Here is a 6,357-nt window from a genome sequence, read left to right on the forward strand (position 1 = left end):
AGCACAGTCCACCGAATCCGTGGCCTCCACAGTATCTGCAGACAAGTTCAGAGTACTCCTTAATGGTAGGTGATATTGTGGGTAGCACGATGAGGAACCAGAGCACAGTCCACAGAACCCGTGGCCTTTACAGTATCTGCAGACAAGTTCAGAGTACTCCTTAATGGTAGGTGATATTGTGGGTAACACGATGAGGAACCAGAGCACAGTCCACCGAATCCGTGGCCTCCACAGTATCTGCAGACAAGTTCAGAGTACTCCTTAATGGTAGGTGATATTGTGGGTAGCACGATGAGGAACCAGAGCACAGTCCACAGAACCCGTGGCCTTTACAGTATCTGCAGACAAGTTCAGAGAAGTCCTTAATGGTAGGTGATATTGTGGGTAGCACGATGAGGAACCAGAGCACAGTCCACAGAACCTGTGGCCCTTACAGTATCTGCAGACAAAGTCAGAGAAGTCCTTAATGGTAGGTGATATTGTGGGTAGCACGATGAGGAACCCGTGGCCTTCACTGTATCTACAGACAAATTCAGAGTACTCCTCAATGGTAGGTGATATTGTGGGTAACACCATGAGGTACCAGTGGCCTTCAATGTATCTGTTGGACATGCAAAGGGTGTCTGGTTGTTTTGTCAACTGCATCTTGCAGAATAGAGGAAACTTCTTCAGAGGTCACTCTTTGTTACCAGAATCTGTCCTCATATCATCTCTAAAATAATAAGGGGGCACGGGTGGCCCAGTCGTCTAAGGCGCTGCAATTTGCTGTGCAGAGTTGCATCCCTTGGGCGCGCCAGAAACCTATGATTGTGGGTTCGAATCCCGGTTTGCCCCGATTATGTTTCTAGGTTTATCATCACCATACCCGTACTCGTGGATTTCACTGAAGTGGGTTTTCTTTGGGCTTTCCTGAGTTTCCTCCCACATTAAGCTGACACGCCATGATATAACTAGAATACTGTTAAAAGTGGTGTTAAACCCGACTCACTCACTCTAAAATAATAATGCTGGAAATATGTAGGAAATATGCCTGGAGAGCAATTTGAAGGCACAAGCTGTACATGCTCCAAACAAAGCTGAATTTATCTACTCAATGAACAGAGTCTGTTTTAGCTTTTGGAAGACAGTTGTACCAATTGCAAGGCAAATTGTCTCCCTTTGGTCAGAGTGAGTGAGTGAGTATGGTTTTACGCCGCTTTTAGCAATATTCCAGCAATATCACCGCGGGGGACACCAGAAATGGGCTTCACACATTGTACCCATGTCGGGAATCGAACCAGGTTCTTCGGCGTGACGAGCGAACGCTTTAACCACTAGGCTACCCGACCGCCCCTCCTTTGTTCAGAGGAATGTCAAACATGGCTGGTGTGTTCTGAATGTTTTCAGTTGCTTTGTAAGATTTGTTTTCATCTGTGTTTTTCAGAACTGAAGCATGCTGATTCCATGATGGATACCCTGGCATCATAGCATCTTCCTCCCACTCATCAGCCGTACCAGACAGGACCAACTCCACTGGAACTCGGGCAGTTTTGACATAATATAGGAACTGCTATTACAATTGTGTCATTTGAAACATGTGCTTAGAAAGTCTGTAAGCCATTGTAATTGATGTCAGAGCAGAAACTAAATGTCTTTTAAGGAAAATTGTTGACCAAAGAGAAATCCCATTGAGGATTCACTTAGGGCTGGGACAATCTAAATTTAGTACCTGGTACCCAACCCCCTATTACCCGACCCTACCCGGGTACCTGTTGTTGGTCTCAAGAGATATGTAAAATGGTCCGAGAGGCAATAGTTTGACCAGAGCAAATGGGCATAAAACTATCTGGTCATGCATAACTGAAGTTGACTGAAGCTTTATCTTTATACAAAAATATATAAGTCAGAAGGAATGCGTGAATAGTCCGAAGAAAGAGGCTTAGATATTTTTTGTCTTTAAACAATATATCAAGTGACTAACCATGGGTCTGGGTAGTCCTGTAGGTACCAGGTCCTACTCTGTACCCCTTGACCCGATTCCCCGAGTTACCCGTCCCAGCCCTAGATTCTCTAACAACGCCTCCCTTCAGGGGACACCAGGGTCCACTTGCACAAAGCCATCTTAGCGCTAAGATGATCGTGACTCCCATACTTTAACATAGGCTTACAATAGTCTTAGCGCTAAGATGATCGTAACTCCCATACTTTAACATAGGCTTACAATAGTCTTAGCGCTAAGATGATCGTAACTCCCATACTTTAACATAGGCTTACAATAGTCTTAGCGCTAAGATGATCGTAACTCTCATACTTTAACATAGGCTTACAATAGTCTTAGCGCTAAGATGATCGTAACTCCCATACTTTAACACAGGCTGACAATAGTCTTAGCGCTAAGATCGCTTTGTGCAAGTGGACCCAGGTCACATTCCCAGTACTCCATGCTTGTTTGTTAGAGAGGGTTGTTATACAGTAAGTGATGTGGCTGACTGTATATCAATATTAGTCTGCTTGATCAAATATTTGTTAATCTGGAAACGCTATATGATGTCTCACTGATCAAATATACGTCATTTGATATATAGGTTTACATTCCATGAAACTGTATTGAGATGTATGTAAATAAATGTCTTTTGAAAAAGTGGTTATTTGTTATTAAGTGGATGGTTTAACCCTTGAAGATCCTGGTAAGATTTGATTGTCAGCAACCCATGCTTGTACCACCATGAGGGTATGGGTGAGATTCATCATCAGCAACCCATTCTTATGTCCCCTTCAAGATCTGGGTTAGAATTGGTCTTTGGCACGCCATGCTTATATCCCCGTTAAGATCTGACTTCGAAAAAGTCTTCAGCTTCCCATCCTTGTACCCCTGTGAAGATCTGGGTTAGAAAAAGTCTTCAGCAGCCCATGCTTATACCCCTTGTGAAGATCTGGGTTAGAAAAAGTCTTCAGCAGCCCATGCTTGTAGCCCTGTGAAGATCCGGGGTAGAATAGGTCTTCAGCTTCCCATGCTTGTACCCCTGTGAAGATCCGGGGTTGAATAGGTCTTCAGCAGCCCATGCTTGTACCCCTTGTGAAGATCTGGGTTAGAAAAAGTCTTCAGCAACCCATGCTTGTAGCCCTGTGAAGATCCGGGGTAGAATAGGTCTTCAGCAGCCCATGCTTGAACCCTTGTGAAGATCTGGGTTAGAAAAAGTCTTCAGCAGCCCATGCTTGAACCCTTGTGAAGATCTGGGTTAGAAAAAGTCTTCAGCAGCCCATGCTTGTACCCCTGTAAAGATCAGGGGTAGAATAGGTCTTCAGCTTCCCATGCTTGTACCCCTGTAAAGATCCGGTGTAGAATAGATCTTCAGCAACCCATGCTTGTAACCCTGTGAAGATCCGGGGTAGAATAGGTCTTCAGCAACCCAGGCTTGTAAGAGGCGATGGGGTGGTCGGGGTATGCTGACCCCGTTGATTAATGTCATTGTATCCAATTTGCCTACATCGATGCTCAGGACGTCATACAGCTGGCATATTGCTTAGTATGGGGTTACACTGCAAACAAACACGCCAAGACTTTACAATATCACTTATGCTTGACAAACCTCTCAATCCAGCACCAAGACTTTAATTGCATTTCATGGTCAATACTTGTTCTTGTTCACAGGAAATATTTGTTTTGAAGAAAACGGGAGTATTATTCAATTTAAACATTCGTGGAATTCAGGTTTAGAACTGCTCCCCAGCAACCTATGCTGCCTGTAAGAGGTGAAGGGAGGGTGTAGTCAGGCTCAGTGACTTGGTCAACATAATCACTTGACTGTCTGGTCCAGACTGACCAGCTGCTCTTATATAGCAGCATTAGCACACACACACGCACGCATGCACCCAAGCACGCACACGCACGCACACACATGTATCTGTGATGTATGGTAGGAAGTGGTATCTGCAGTCTCAGACGTCCATCATTCCCTATGGCCTCATTTGAGCTGGAGGAACAGCCAGCAATTACCCCTGGGACAGTAGTAACAGTCAGTTCGCTGTAGCAAGTTGCATCACATGGACATACTTAAGCTGATCATGAGTTGGATCCCTAAATTCGACTCTAGTATGCCCTTAGTCTTGTCAGCACAATGTCTGTGCTGGTGGGTTTCACCAAAGTAGTAAATGTCCAAGACAGGACAGGACTCTTTAGTCTTTCCTGCCACAGCAAGCTGACACACTATGATACAACACAAGGCTCAGGCAGACATGTCACTAGTTTAAATTGCAGAGTTACGTCACTTACGTGTTCCTGACACCAAGGGTCGTGGGTTCGAATCCCGGTTCGACTCGGGTTTTCACCAAAGTGGTAATGTCTAAGACCTGTATGACTTCAGGCTTTCCTGCCACAGCAAGCTGACTCACTAATACACTGTTGAAACTCACAACCGGACTGCATGGATCAACCCGTGAAGATCCGGGGTAGAGCAGGTCTTCAGCAACCCATGCTTGTCGTAAAAGGTGACTATGCTTGTCGTAAGAGGCGACTAAGGGGATTGGGTGGTCAGGCTCGCTGACTTGGTTGATGCATGTCATCGTATCCCAATTGCGTTTATTGATGCTCATGATGTTAATCACTGCATTGTCTGGTCAAAACTCGATCATTTACAGACTGCCATCATAAAGCTAGATTATTGCTGAGTGTGGCGTTAAACAACAAACAAACAGAAAGCATGGATCATTGCTGATTGTGATGTAAAGCAATATTTCACCATTCAATAGAAAGTTTGGCACGGCAAAACAGACAAATAAAGATTAGAGGCAGTTATCTACAATATCTTTATTTATACATTTGCAAATAGAACATACTACACTATATGTACAACAGCAGTCATTATATGGAAGACGTCGGTATGTAAGAAGTGAGTAAGATAGGCTATCTCGACCAGCACAGAGTACAGGATACTACAGACGTGTACCCCAGGTACCTTTCCGTAAACAGAAATGCACCCTTGCCAAAATCAGAATACAGAAAGGTACCCAGTACCATATACGGCGGACAAGTCCATATTCCTCAAACCGAAACTGGTTCATATTATAATCTGGTTCGCCTGATGACGAGTGCACGCTGGATAGTGCTGTGCATTTTGGAATATTTGTTCGTTTTTCATATAGCACACTGAAATGCATGTCGTGCAACAGTATGATAGTTCTGATCGATTATGAAAGGAAATTCCGAGCGAAATATATTTAAAGTGTACTGCCATGTTGAATTTTACCGAGGTTTGGCATCCAGGACTTGTCGTATACGGAAGTGTTCAAGGAACTGGTCAAACACATTCATATCGGTGGAATGGTATCATCCAGGGTACCTTTTCGTTTTCGAATTTTGTCCAGGGTACAAAGATGTAGTACCTATGCCGACAACAACCCCTTCAGCGATACTGTTGCAAACTTGGTAATTCATTGTAGGGAGTGTTTTTAACGGGTTCCATATATCTTATATCTGCCAGGTTCACAGGAACTCGTTATTGGTCATTAATTAAAAATATTTATAATACCTCCATGTCAGAATGATCTGATTGGTCCATGTGATCATGATGAAATACTGTGTAACCCACCTTGGAGGGTAATAAATTTCTCAGCGGGGGAATAAATCTCTTATACCCCGCCACGAGCAATACAGGCTGCAGGTGGATTTCTCAGAGGCAGAACAAATCCCTTATACTCAAGCAAAAAGCTGCACGCTTCAATCAATGGATGTCACGTGACAGCACAAGTTAACATCAGCTTATTCGAACAGCTGTTTACAATCAATTTTCAATTTGAGTTAATTTTTTTACAGTGTCACATTTAAACCTGTCGGTAAGATAAATTCGCTGTAGCAGGATCACTTCGGCTACATGGGGTTTTGTGTGTCCTGCGGTAGGGATGTATAAACCCCATGTACCCTGAATGATCCTGCTGCAACTAATAATACCCCTTTTAACAAGAAGAGTGAGTGAGTGAGTTGGGTTTAACACCGCTTTTAACAGTATTCCAGTTATATCACGGCACGTCAGCTTCATGTGGGAGGAAAGCCAGAAGTGATGCAGGTCTAAGACGTTTACCACTTCGGTGAAACCCACGAGCACGGGTATGGTGCTGACAAACCTAGAAACATAATTGGGGCGAACCGGGATTCGAACCCACAATCATAGGTTTCTGGCGTGCCCATGGGACGCAACTCTGCACAGCGAATCGCGGCGCCTTAGACGACTGGGCCACCCGTGCCCCCTTTTTACAAGAAGAGAATAGGGGGGTACATATTTATATTTACTGACAAATAACGAGTTCCTGTCGTCAAGTGACAGTAAGTTGTTTTCAAAAGCTTCTTTTATGCGCCAGAACCTGGTTGAAGCCGAATCGCAG

The sequence above is a fragment of the Haliotis cracherodii genome, unplaced genomic scaffold (assembly GCF_022045235.1).
Source record: "Haliotis cracherodii isolate W230 unplaced genomic scaffold, xgHalCrac1.p SCAF_14, whole genome shotgun sequence".
Lineage (NCBI taxonomy): Eukaryota > Metazoa > Mollusca > Gastropoda > Lepetellida > Haliotidae > Haliotis > Haliotis cracherodii.